Raw genomic sequence first — 14,251 nt, 5'->3', positions numbered from 1 at the left:
GAACTCTTAGTCTACTGCCTTATTCCTTGAGCCACAGCGCCACTTCTGGTTTTCTAGCCGTTAATTGGAGATAAAAATCTCATGGATTGTATCCTAAATGTGCCCGAGCTGGCTTTGAACCTTGATCCTCAGATCTCAGCCTTCTGAGTAGTTAGGATTCCAAGCATGAGCCACCATGTCTGGCTCATATTAAATTGAGTGTAGATGACCTTGCGTGGTTCTTTCCCTTCCCTGGGTTTGTGGTTTTATTATGATCTCCAATTGATTTGAAAAATTATCAGTTATCATCTCTTTTGATACTTGCCTAATTCTCTTTGTCTTCTTTCTTTTGGATATTAATTTCAGCAATGATAAGCTCTCTGGTAATGGATAATGGCCAGATGGGTGGTTTTGTTGTTTGTCGCCTACCCCCAGCACCCACCCTAGTACTGAGGCTTGCACTCAGGGCCTCATGGTTCTGTTTGACTTTTTCCACTCTAGGCTGACACTGGTACTTGAACCATACCTTCACCTGCTGCTTTTTGGTGGTTTATTGGAGATAAGAACGTCATGTACTTTCTTAGAACTTTGATCCTCAGATCTCAGAGTATCTAGGATTACAGGTATGAGCTACTGGCACTTGGCTGTTGTTTCTTTTCTTTCCTTTTTTTGCTCCTTTCATGTACATGAACTTCTGTATTTCAGTTCGAATAATTTCTATTGATTTATTGATTTATTTTAAAGCTCAGTGATTGTTTTTCTTTTGTTCTTGTAAAGTTTGCTGGTGATTCGATAGAAGGAATTCTCTGATCCTGGTTTTCCTCACCACCATTCTCATTTTGTTCTGACAGTTTTCTTTTGTTTGTTGATATCTCCTCTTTCATGATTTTTACCTTGTATTCTCAAATTAGTTGCATTTATCAAAAGATTCTACCTTGCTACAGTATGTGGATCATCTCTTGATTTGATTTGTTTAATTATATTGCCTTTTTGCTAAGTTTCTTTTTTGTTAGTCTTACCATGTTTTCTTTTGTGAGCATACTGTAAAAGCCTATGGTCAATATAGTACTTCTATCTAGAGATGGGTGCACTTCTGTCAGGTCATAGACTTTGGCATTTCTAAACGGCACTGTGCTATTATGCTGGACAAACCAGGCAGATATAGGTGACAACTCTGAAGCAACTTGAAGAAGAATACAGTGCATTATCAAAAATTCTAAATCTTATATTAGTAAAATGTATGTTATATTCTATTAAATAATACATATATATGTACAATATATGTGCACAATATATACATAACATACATAAACATACATACATACAGTTTCCATACCTGGGATTGAACTCAGGGCCTCACTTACTTGCTTGGCTTTTTCATTTAAGATAGCACTCTACCACTTGAGCTACACCTTTTCTTCTGGCTTTTAACCCCTCCACCTTCCCCCACCCTCCCCATCCCCCACACCAGTTATTTGGATGTAAGAGTGTCAGGATTTGTCTGCTCAGCTAGCTTTAAAAAGGTAATTCTTAGATCAGTTTTCAGCGTGAGTAGTCAGGATTACAAGAGTGAGATAAAGATATCAGTATTCTTTAAATTCATTCAAAGGAAGAAATTTGCATCTGAAGTAATAATAGTGGTCCTGTTTGCTTTTTACCAAATTTCCAAAATATCACATATAATGTTCCTCAAAATAAAATGTCAGATACAATTCTAAAACTGGATATGGTTCTGGGATTAGTACAGAACTGAGCTGGGTATAGAGGCATGGGAATGTAGGCTGAGCGGTGCCTGAGACCAACCAGGGCCTCTAAACAATTAAGAAGTGCCAGGTACCCATGTAGAACTGTATTATACCTGCATTCCCAGCTCCTCAGGAGGCTGAGATCTGAGGATCATGTTTCAAAGTCATGAGACTCTTATTTCCTGATAACCACCAAAAATCCAAAACAGATCTATGGCTCATTTGGTAGAAATGAGTCTCAGATCAGAAAATGAAAGTATGAAGCTCTGAGTTCGAGCCTAGAACTGGTACACAGAGAGGGGGAGGGAGGAGGAGGAGGAGGAGGGAGAGGGAGGGGAAGGGAGAAAGAAAATGGTCTTATTTGTCCTTTCTTTTGTTTCTGGCATGTCTGAAGAGAGTTTTCCTACTACTCTTGAAAAATATGCAAATATAGCTTTCATTCCTCCGTGCTTTCTTTCCTTGTCTTGCTGTCATTGTCCTGAACCTTATTTTAGAAAACCAGTTGAGTGACATGTTCCATCTGACTAATTCTAGATCTGTGTAAGCCCATTTCCATGTATAGATGGTGTTGGTCAAATGCATAAATATGGGGGCTATGCCCTTTTCCACAGAGTCCTTTCTTTTAGAACTGTCAGAACTGTTATGGCACTGTTGAACATGTGGAATTGTAATTCTGCATGGGATTAACAAATGTTTCTTACTATGGTTGCTAGGCACAACTAGCTCATGTCTTTAATCCTATCTATTCAGAAGGCTGAGATCTGAGGATCATGCTTGAAAGTCAGACTGACTAGGAGAGTCCATGAGATTCTTATTTCCAATTAACCACCAAAAGGCATGAAGAGGAGGCATGGTCAGAGTGGTAGAGTACCTTGAGTGGAAAAGCTAAGGGAGAGCATGAGGCCCTGAGTTGACATCTGGTACCAGCAAAGTTTCACTATTGCAAACTGGATACATTATCCAGGTACTCCTATACTATTTTTAGTTTTACCTGTTATTTTTTGTATCCCTGATTTTAGAAATAGTTTTTGATTGTCCATTCAACTATGTTTAGCTCCTTTTTTTTTTTTCTTCTTTTTTTGGTCAGTCATGGGGCTTGAACTCTGGTCCTGGGCCCTATCTGAGCTCTTCAGCTCAAGGCTACCGCCCTACCCCTTGAGTCACAGGCCACTTCTGGTTTTTGAGTGTTAATTGGAAGAAAGAGACTCACAAACTTTTGGGACTGTAGTGCCCGGGCTGGCTTTGAGCCATGGTCCTCAGATTTCAGCGTCCTGAGGAGCTAGGATTACAGGCACGAGCCACCACACCTGGCTGATGTTTGATTACTTTTTTCTTTTTCTTTTTTGTGGGTCATGTGGCTTGGACTTGGCCTGGGTGTAGTTCCTGAGCTCTTCAGCTCAAGGCTACCGCCCTACCCCTGAGCCACTTCCCATTTTCTAGAGGTTCATTGGAGATAATGGAAAACAAATATACAATTTTGAATGCATGTAAAACAAATTGTGCCATAAGCATATTCTCTTAAAAATAGCTAAGGTGGGAGGCGCTGTGGCTCACACCTGTAATCCTAGCTACTCAGGAGGCTGAGATCTGAGGATCATGGTGCAAAGCCAGTCTGGGCAGCAAAGTCTTATCTCCATTTAACCAACAGAAAACCGGAAGTGGTGCTGTCTCTCAAAGTGATAGAGTGCCAGCCTTTAGCTGAAAAGCTCCGGGACAGTACATAGGCCCAGAGTTCATGCCTGGCAACCAGGAGAATAAAAAAGGTTGTGATTTATGTCCCCCTTCAGTTGATATAATTGTCTGTAAAAGCTGATATCTACAATTATCATGGAATTCACATTTTGTAATTATTAATAGATCAAGAAAAACACCAGACATTAAAACATTTAAATAGTATAGCTTATGAGAACATGAAAGTCAGCATATAAAAATGGTATCTATAGAGAAATCAAAGACTAAAAACAATAATGGGAATACTTGTAATAGCCAGAGTAACTATTTAAAAAGAGCATTTCCAGAGAAAAAAGTGTTGCTTACAAAAACTTAGTGAAAGTCTGAATCATCCTGTAACTCCAAAATTAAATCTTCACACAAAAAAGGAAGCAAATTTCTACCCAAATTTTAAGAAATCATTTATTCTGATCTGATATAATCTCTTTTAATTAACAGAAAAAAGAGGAATGACTTTGTCACTCATTCAGAATGCCCAATGTGTAAACCAGATGGCATTATAAAAAGTGAAAGTTACAAATGTGCTTTATTATTGCTTAGAGATCTCAAATAAGATATTAGGAGATTTAAACCAACATTTGGAGCAATCCATGCATGTAAGTATAGTTTACTATTGGGTGTTTCATAAATATAAACATTAATAGGGTAAAGGGAAGAAACATGGTATCAGTAGCTACAAAAATTTTGGTAATAGGACTGGTAATGTGGCTTAGTGTAGTGCTTGCCTAGCATGCTTAAAGCCCTGGGTTCAATTCGTCAGTACCATATAAACAGAAAGAGCTGGAAGTGGTACTGTGGCTCATGTAATAGAGCACTAGCCTTGAGCCAAAGAAGCTCAGGGACAATGCATAGGCCCTGAGTTTAAGCCCCAGGACTGGCACCAAAAAAAAAAAAAGATTATCATAAATTTTGGTAATAATGCTTACAAATTAAGAAACAAAATAATTTTTTAACCTGTTTGGGAATATTAAAAAAAAAACAAAAGAAGAGCCAACCAGAAGTTGTCTGTGAACATCCTTTTATCTGGGACAAATATTAGAAGATTCCCTTTAAATTGTGAAGGAATTCTTATTATCATCCATTCCAATTATTATTGCTACAAAACAAATCAGGGCATAACCAAGTATTTTACTGTGGATTCTGAGGGTCAGGAACTGTGAGATTAAAGATTAAGATTTTTATTTTTCTATTGCTTGGTTCTTTCTGGTGCCTCAGCTCGGATGATGTGATCATTGGAAATGACTTGTTGGCTAGGGATTGGAATCATCTAGAATTATTTTCATTCATGTCTGGTGATTTGATGCTGGGTGTTGGTCGGAAACTCAACGAGGCAGTCATTTGGAAACTGACACGTGGCTTTTCCATGTGGTTTCTCTGTGTGGGCTAGTTTAGTCTTTCTCTCATCATGGCATCTGTGTTCCAAGAGTAAGCAATGAGAGAATGAGAGAGTAAAGAGACAGAACAGAGAGAAGAAGTAAGGGAAGGAAAAAGGAAGGAGGGAGGGAGGGAGAGAAGACAAGACAGGGAAAGGGAGAGGAAAAGGGAGAAGGAAGGAGAGAGGGAAGGAACAAGAAAATGGCTTAAAAATAGTGCTCTTTTTTCTATCTTCCAATTGGGTTGAAGTAGTAACCTATTGTGGGTCGAAGGGAGAGCATAGACTCCCTCCAGTCAATAGGAACAGTAGAACATTCCATCCTTAGAAAGGTCTGTGGGATGGGTGATGTTTTTGAAACCATCTTTGGAAAATCTACTGTTTCACACCATCGTCTGTACTTTGCATTACATTGGAGCCATTAGCTAGTGCAGGGAGAGGGACCAGGGGAAGAGGCAGGTTAGGGCAACATTTCCATTTATCTTCCCAGAGCAGATATTCACTCTAGATTTACTGGCAGTTGACTGGACATTCTCATAGTTTTCATTGCACACAGCAATGGACAGTAGTCCATCTGTCATCAAGCTATCCTTGTCACAGTTTGTAACACATGGACCCAGGATAGCATCACTAACAGTTTTAACTTTGAGGATACCTGAGTCAGATTTGGAGTCTTAGTCTTCACAGGATAATAGGTATATAGCACCAACAAAAATCCTAGCTTTAGGTCTATCTCTTGTGCCAAGGTCCATTTGGATATCTATAACATCATTGCTGGCTAACAAAATGATCCATACAGACAAATGGGCCTCAGGCCTCTGACCAGAATTATGCCACATCTATCCTATTGTACCAGTTAGTTCAGAGGCCTCAGTACGGCTCTCAGGAAGATGTTTCCCAGTTCTCTACAAGCGCTTCTCTATATACACTTAGTGAAGACAAACATTTGTCGGCCATACATTAAGTAACAGGGCTGCTCAAATAATGATGTGCTTCTGCCCACCATTGAAATGTACTGATTACAAATAGTAAAAGTGCCAAAATTTGCCTTGATCGTGTTTACATAGAAAAGTTTAGATGTGATGCATTTTAGATAATAGCCTATTAATTAGCCTATCGTTTTACATATATTAAACACATTTTTTTCAGTGCATAGACATTGGGACAGCATTCAGGTAAAGTTTAGGCACCCATCTCTCCATACTTCCTGGAGCAGACATATAGTACACGAAATCTATTAGGATCTTTAAAGGAATAGTTGTTTCACCACAGTTATAAGATGGTCATAAAAAAGACTGGCAAATGTTTAAATATTTTTGGGCTGTTTTGTAAGTTGTCAAAAGTCTGACAAAGTCATTGGAAAACACAATTATCTCTTTAAACATAGACTATTTCTTTGGAGCCATTTTTTTTTTGCAAATTTATTGCGAGTGGGATACTATTCTTAAGATAATTTTGTCATAAACATAGAGAATTAGGTTTCAGCTTTATGTCAGTGTACTACATTTTGACCTTAGAAAATTGTTTAGGTAATTTAAAATTGTAACCTAATTACACACATAAGGTTTTCATAATCTCTTTAGTATATTTCCTTTAAGGATTTTCTCCTATACTTTGTGACTTTTTTTAGCCTATCACTTATTTGCCTAATTCCTCCCTCACCCCTGTTTTTGTAAAAGTCCTTTAGGACAAAGCTTACTTGTAAAATTCAAGCATTTCCCCTTCTTATTTTCTTAAAATGTATTGCCATACTTTTCTATATCTCTCCCATTTGCTCATTCTCTTTTATCGTTTCTTCCTTTGTAAATTGCACTGTGAAATGAGTTTCACACAAGTACACAAAATGATTTCTTTTTCCAATAAAGTATTCTTTCATCATCTCAAAATTGTTTTCCTACCATATAAGAAATTGGAAAACATCTGTTAATAGGCCTACATATTGTAAATTATAGTCATGACAAAATGGACACATATTAAGATTCCAGTCTGCAGAACTCTTCCCATTAGTCCTAAGACTGGGAATTTATCCTTTCCTCCTTTCCTCCCTCCTTTCCTCTCTTCTTTCCCCCCTCTTTTCCCCCTTCCTTCTCTTTCTCTTTCTGTCTCTTTTCTTTTGTCTTGAGGTAGTTGATCAATGTCACCCTTTCTGCCATCTGTCCCAACCTCACTCATTCTTGAATGCCTCTGTTTTAGCCAGACCAGGTTGAGAGAAGAACTAATTTCTTTATTTCAAAATGATTTGGAAAGAATGCAACTTTTACATATTAACTTTATAGCCTTTTAGAGTTATCTGAAAGGTGCTCATGTAAACAATCACAGGTATGTCATAGAAAATGTTTTAAGTTAGGTCCACATAAAAGCACAAATGAAAAAAGTGCTGAAAATTATTCATATTGACTAATCTGTTGTTTTCTGCAGGGGGAAATGAAATTTGTGTCTAGTGTTTGATAAACTAACAAGTAATAATCTATATGTATATATATGTATATATATCAGTCTATATTAATCTTTGTATCTATATGTTTTAGCCTATCTCTGCACATTAGTCTATATATTTATCTATCTCTATCTATGTATCTATCATCTATCTAAATTAGTTTAGAATTCTCTTAGACCTTTTATCCATTGGCAAATTATCATTGTCCTTAGTGGGATAACAAGATGGACTCAAGGTTCTTTTTTTAAATGCCTATCACAGGAAATCTTCTTAAATCTCCCAGAGGTTTTTTATTTTTATTTTTTAACTATGGAGTAGGTATTCTTCTATCTGTTCCTTACTTATGATCTGGAAGATTCTGAGTAAGGATTCTTGCCCCTTTGCTCCTTATCTTTCCTGTGGACCAGGAGAGAGGTTCCAGAGGGGATGGGGACTGGTGCTCCTAGGTGATGTGAGCAAAGGGCTATCCAGGCCCCGCCCTGCCCACTGGGGATCCTGTGTCTGCCATCCTGGTTCCCTCATGGCACTGTAGCAGGAGTTGGGCTGCTACAGGAGGAGGCAAGGCAGCTGGCTGTTGGTGGAGGGCAACAGTGGTGGCATTTCCCATCCCCTCTCTAGTGGCAGGCTAGACACCCAATCTGCTTAGATGACAGGGATCCCACCTAACTATGGGAATGTTTTCATTATTCCAGCTCCTGTATCCTTCCTCAAAATGTAAGGTGAGGAGGTGAGGAGGATTTTTTGCCAGATAGAAACAGAATTGGTTAGTTTTGAATAGTATGTGGAGTTCATTAAGATTATGAGTGTGTGAAAGATAGAGTGATGAGGTAAGAGCTAGGAGCTGGCACCTGGAACAAGAATGCTGCTAGAGTTGGAGGTAAAATAAAGCAAAGCGTGGGAAGTGGATAAGGGTTTGCAGGGTGCTTTGCAGTTTTTGTGTGTCTGTTTCATAGTTGTTCATTCCTGGGATATGTATTCTTCCGAAAGAAGGTTGGCAAAGGTAAAACAGTCGCAAATCTAGAACAACTGTATGAAAAGAAAAATTTCTACTTATTAGACTCATTAGTGATTGGGACATTTTCTTATCTGATCATTTATGAGTAGAGTACTTTTCATGTAATGGATTTTGTTTTGACTTGTCACAAAAGGTTCATTGGAGGTAGCATTTGTACATGTATATAGAAAATGTCATAATTAGCCACCCACAATGATAATTAGACATTTGAAGACAGAATCAGATTTCTTTTAAGATGGAGGCCTTCAGCCTCCTTAATCTGGGTGGAGTTGCATTAGTGCTGGCAGCATGATCTTTCCTGTCCAGTTCCAGTGTGTTTTTATTAGAAAAATATAGGGAAAAGGAAGTCATGTGGGAACTATTAGCAACTCATTTACTTCCAGTCAGCCACTTATTCCAGAAGCATTAATTCACAATATTCTTTGAACCCTTAGTGTGTTCTAGGATCTGCTCAGTTAATTTTCCTTCATTTCCTGCTCAGTACTAGGAAGTAAAGAAAAGATTAACAATGGTCTCTGCATGATCTCCAGATTTCTTACAGGAACTTACAGAAATAATTTCCTTGAACTGATAAGTGAGACATTTGAGTCTTACATGGTTAGAGTCTTGTGATAATCTCAGTTTAAATGGCTATTCTTGTTTTAGCTATTTTCTAATAATTGTACAGATGGATTTCAACTTAACATGTCCCTTTAGGTATACAATTCATTTTGGTTGGTGTCACTGCTTCCATCACTTTCCCCATCCTACCTATCCCATTTCTACTCAATCTCCAGTCTCCTACTTCTAGTTTCACAGTCCTGTATTGAGTATGGTGAATGGATTTACCTACAGTTCCTCTTTCCATCATTTTCCCCTTCCTTTTAGGGCCCATCCCCTTCAGCCTTAATCATTTCAGTTGAAAACCCAGTGAAATGTTTACATACAATAGGGGACCACAGGTTAGCGTTAGGTGCACATCCTGGCATGCTGTACCTCACTAGGGGCTGAGTCTGTAGAGCCGCAGGGGTTAGTACTCAGCTACTAGGAGTCTAGAGGCTGAGGGAGGAGATGTGGTGGCAGGGAGCTGGCAAGAGAGGGATGGGATGGGATGGCACAGAAGTTGAATACTCAATGTAGGTCTAGAGTTTAATTGTACGGTGTATTGATATCAGGAATGGGGGATGAGTAGAAAAGATGGTAGTTATAGGGATAGGAAAGGTGAGGTGAGGTGGGGTACTGACGGAAAGAAAATAACACAAAAATTAAGCATATGATCAAAATAAACAAAAGCAAGTCCCCAAACTCAGTTTTCCTTCCTTGCTTGCTGTCTTCTCATCTCGGGTCCTATCCTGGGGTCTGGTGTGAATGGGTGTGAGATTCTTCTAGTGGCAAAGGAAGCCCCACTTTGAGACCCCTCTGCCATTGCTCAGGTTTTGCTGTGGACTCGCATCTTCCCAGGTTAAGATGAAGCCAGGTCTCTGATGCTGCTGTCTGAGGGGATGAAAGACCACCACGGCCGTTAGTTCTGTCACTGTGTGAGATACACTGGGTCCAGCTGACAGACAAAGCATGAGGGGAAAAAAGGAAAGGAAAAGAACAAAGCACAGAGAATCTGAGTCATCAGTCTCCTCGTTGCTCTTCCAGCTATGTCTGAGCTCCATTTAAGGTTTAATATTCTATAATTTTATAATTCCCTTGAGAGGTTTAAGATTCTATAATTTTTGTGTTCTCCTAGATTCTGTCTGCTCATACTTTGCCAGCTGTCCTTACTTATGCCCAGTACCTCTTGTTGGTCCAAGGAGATGTTGATTCAGCACTTTGCCATATTTTCAAATTCTGGCTATTCATTTTTAATTTTAGCTGAGGTGTGTGAGTGTGTGTTTTTTTTTTTTTGTGTGTATGTCTGTCTGTCTGTCTGCATATATGTTATTTGTCTTCTTATAAATTTGCATTCCTTTGCTATGAAGAACAAGAGCAGATCTTGTTTTTCTTGCTTCTAGGAGCCAGGGTGCTGGAAAGATTGAAAGAATAAATAGTAGTATTGTGATTAGAGGATGATGGTAAGTAATTTTCTTGATGAAGGAGGTACTGAATTGATCACTAGTAAGGCACTTAGGGTGTTTGATGGTGTTTGGCTGTATGTTTGTCTGTGTCTGTATCTGGTGTTTTTGTGCCGTTGCAGAGGCTTGAATTAAGGGCCTTCGTGCTGTTCCTTGGCCTTTTTGTTTCAGGGTGGCACACTACCATTTGAAGCACAGCTTTATTTCTAGGTTTTTGCTGGTTAATTGGAGGTTGAGAGTCTTACAGATTTTGCCAGCCGGGCTGACTACCAGCTGCGATCTTCAGATGAGCCTCGTGAGTAGCTAGGATTATTGGTATGAAACACTTACGCCCAGCTTCATGATTGTAATTTAGGAAGTTGTTTGACTGAGTCTTTTTCTGTGGGTCTTTAATTGTTTTGATTTGCTTTGCTTTTGAACAGCTTTGATGCCTATAGAGTTACAATTTTACAGTCTGTACAATACTTGTACTATGGGGGAAAAGTAGACCACTGACATTATTAAAAAAAAATCAGATTCATTCATTGTGTAAAGCATTTCTGTTTCTTTTTGTAGTTTGTTGCGTGAAGAGTGTTTGATGAAAAAGGAAAATAGTAGGTAGGTACTATGTTTTTTTGTGGTACTATAATTTGAACTCAGGGCCTTATTTTTTGCTAGCAGTTGGTCTACCGTTGAGCCCCTTGCCCAGCTGAAATGGTTTAAAACTGTACTCTTATTTATGTCTTCATAGCTGAGATTACAGGTGTTCACTACAATCTCAGGTTTACATGTTGAGATGGTGGGCTCACTAACATTTTGCTCAGCTGGCCTTGAGCTAAAGCCTCTCTCTATTTTTGTCTCCTAAGTGGCCAGGACTATAGCTAAGAGCTATAAACCACACCTACCACAATTTTGTTTATAATGCTCATAGTTTAAAATTGTTTCTACATAATACAACAGTTTCCTGTGTTTTCCCTGGCTTTTCCATCTCCCATTCCCATTTGTGGAAGGAAGATACTTTTAACACATGTTGTTATTATTTAGCATCTTTAAGTTTATTACTGCTCTCTTAAAAAAATTGGTAAATGTGGCTATGACCCAGCAATTCCACTACTTGGCATTTACCCAGTCATCCAGAAACAAGGACATACTAAATCCACTAGCACAATGATGTTCATTGCAGCACTATTTACCATAGCAAAGATATGGAACCAACCCAGATGTCCCTCAATTGATGAGTGGATCAACAAGATGTGGTATTTATACACAATGGAATTCTATGCTGCTGTCAGAAAGAATGACATCGCCCCATTTGTAAGGAAATGGAAAGACTTAGAAAGGAACATAGGCCCAATAGTCTCCCTCATTTGTCATAATCAGTAGAAACCTTGGGCTCTCCTAGCAGATTTACAATAGAATAAAATCTAGAGACATTAGGCCAAATAGTATGACACTAAATGTAAGGACCTCCAGGATAAGGAAACAAAAACCATATAATGAGTGACTGTTGTCCTTAAGGTACTATGTTATTACTCATCTCTTTTGCTGTCCCTTGATTATCTCATATTGTTACAGTATTTCACTTTGTTATCTGATATACTGGATATATGTATATTTGGTTGTTTGAAATTGGATAGGGAAGGGGGGAGATCAAGATGAGGGGTGAGGATGGGGGGAGGGAAATGGGGACCAAGACATGAGAAAGGGTATCAATGTATACGAAGTAATGCACCTTCTATCTGGCAAATATAATGTAACCCTTCTATTAATTACAATAAAAATATATGAAAAAAAACAAAAAAAATTGGTAAGTGTGGATGCCCTAACCGTTGGTGGGTCAGTTCAAAACTTTGTTTTCTTATTTAAAGCCTTTTTTCCACTCTTAATTGGCATTCGGTCACTTAAGCCACACTTCTAATCTGGTATTCTATCTTTCTATCTATCTATCTATCTATCTATCTATCTATCTATCTATCTATCTATCTATCTATCTATCTATTTTTGTTGTTAATTGGAAATGGAGTCTTATGGACTTTCCTGCTTTGGCCTCAGATCTTGGCCTTCTGAATAGCTAGAATTATAGATGTGAGCCATCAGTGTTTAGCTTATTGCTAGACACTAATCTTTTTATTTTTCAGTCTCAGATCTATCAGCTGTCTAAAGTAGAAGGTGAGATAGTTTTTATCACCTTTATTTTTCCCTCCTCTATTTTCTATATGGCTGCATTGGGATTTGGAATATAGTTGATTATTTAATGTTTACATTGTTATGACTATATAAATACCATTCACAATTGAAAATCTCAGTACATAATCTTTACTTTTATCTAACTTATTGACTTCTCTCATTCCATTTGGTTACTTCATTAGTAACTAATCCAACCCTAATCTTTCCTCTCACTTTTCACAGTGCTTCTCAGGATGGAGAGCATGCGAGTCTGTTACGTCCATTGGCTGGAATCTGTGATCCAGGGTTTCTCTGGTTGGCTCCCATCTGGATTGTAGCTCTCTTGTTGCCACTCAAGCATCCTGGGAATTGTTGAGCTTGATGATGTCATTCATCCCTGGGAGAATTCCCTGTGCTTTTCAGTTTAGCAGGGCCACCTATCTGCTAGTCATCCTTTCTTTTTCTTGACTCCCTTGTTTCTTACTGTACCTCCTTAAGAAACTGCTGGGGAAATAGATAGGGTCTTTGAGACTTGACCGGTATGGACATTATTTTCTCTTTAGTTTTTGTTAACTTGATTTACTGTAGAATTCTGTGTTGTGAGTCATTTTTCCTTCTGAATTTTATTTTATTTTCTGTGTTCTAGTAATGCTGTCATGAAGTCTGCAGTGATTATATTCTTCATCCTTAGTCTCTCACCTATTTTATATCTTGAGACCTGTTTGTGCCTCTTGTGTCCTGGTATGAGGGTTTCCTTCCTCCCTTCCTTTTTCCCTCTCTCCTTCCCTTGCTCCTTTCCTTTCTCTCCCCTCTTCCTTCTTGTTCTCCTTCCTAACCTTCTCTCTCCCTCCTTCCTCCTCCTCCCTCTTTCTCCCTCTTTCCCTTCTTTCTCTTTCTTTTCCCTCCCTCCTTCCCTCCCTCCCTCCTCTCCTCCTTTTCTTTCTTCCCATTAAATCTGGTTATCTCTTAGATTTAGAACATTTTCTTGAGTTATTTTGTTCCAGTTTTTTTTTTTCTTTTCTGTCTATCATGGGTTTTGAACTCTGGGCCTGGGCATTGTTTCTGCCCTACCTCTTGAACCACAATGCCACTTTTGGTGTTTTGATGGTTAATTGGAGATAAGAATCTCACTAGGCTGTACTCTGTCTGGGCCCCCAGAAATTTAAAAAAAATTTTTTTTTTGGTTGGTTGTGGGGCTTGAACTCTGGGCCTAGGCACTGTCCCTGAGATCTTCAGCTTAAGTTACCACCCTACCCCTGGGGGACTGGGCATTGTCCCTGAGCTCTTTAGCTCAAGGCTACCCTTGAGCCTCAGCACCAATTCCAGTTTTCTAGTGGTTAATTGGAAATAAGAGTCTCTCAGTCTTTGGTGCCGGGCTGGCTTTGAACCGTGATCCTCAGATCTCAGCCTGCTGAGTAGCTAGGATCACAGGTGTGAGCCACCTTGCCCAGCTCAAAAGTTTTTTGTTTTTTTTTTTCCTAAGATCAGTCTTGTCTTCCCAGCCTGTAAGCCCATCCTCATCCTTCCTCAAAAACCTAAGACATTCTTTCTTATTTTGGTGATATGCTACCATCTGAATTGAAGTCTGCGGTTATTTTGCCTTTTTTTTTCTTTTTCTTTTTTTTTTTTGCTGTTGTTTCAGATTTTGTTCTTAGGTTGTCTTTATGTCTTCCATGTTTTTGGTTTTTGTTTGTGGTTATTACTGTTTTGTGTGTTTTTATTTTCCTTCATATCGTTGGTTGTCTTTAATAATGTTGTTTGTTATGTAAGACTGAAGGTCTGGTA

At 38.7% G+C, this 14,251-nt stretch overlaps 1 protein-coding gene across 7 annotated transcripts in view; it reads left to right on the top strand.

The window, feature by feature from the left end:
- The first annotated feature begins 581 nt into the window (after positions 1-581).
- Positions 582-14,251, top strand: part of Ccdc91 (coiled-coil domain containing 91) — a 182,718-nt gene continuing 169,048 nt past the window's right edge. For 4 of the 7 annotated variants that reach the window (XM_090319123.1, XM_090319088.1, XM_090319104.1 and 1 more), the window contains exon 1: positions 10,863-10,918. The gene's annotated coding sequence lies outside the window, so the exon portion shown is untranslated. Of the gene's footprint in view, positions 603-10,862; positions 10,919-12,452; positions 12,470-14,251 lie in introns of those variants that run through there. The other 3 variants (XM_090319078.1, XM_090319096.1, XM_090319070.1) reach the window with 3 other exon arrangements.

Source organism: Megascapheus bottae, chromosome 2 (assembly GCF_031878675.1).
Source record: "Megascapheus bottae isolate mThoBot1 chromosome 2, mThoBot2.hap1, whole genome shotgun sequence".
NCBI classification, from domain to species: domain Eukaryota; kingdom Metazoa; phylum Chordata; class Mammalia; order Rodentia; family Geomyidae; genus Megascapheus; species Megascapheus bottae.
This window is presented reverse-complemented; position numbering and strand designations above follow the sequence as displayed.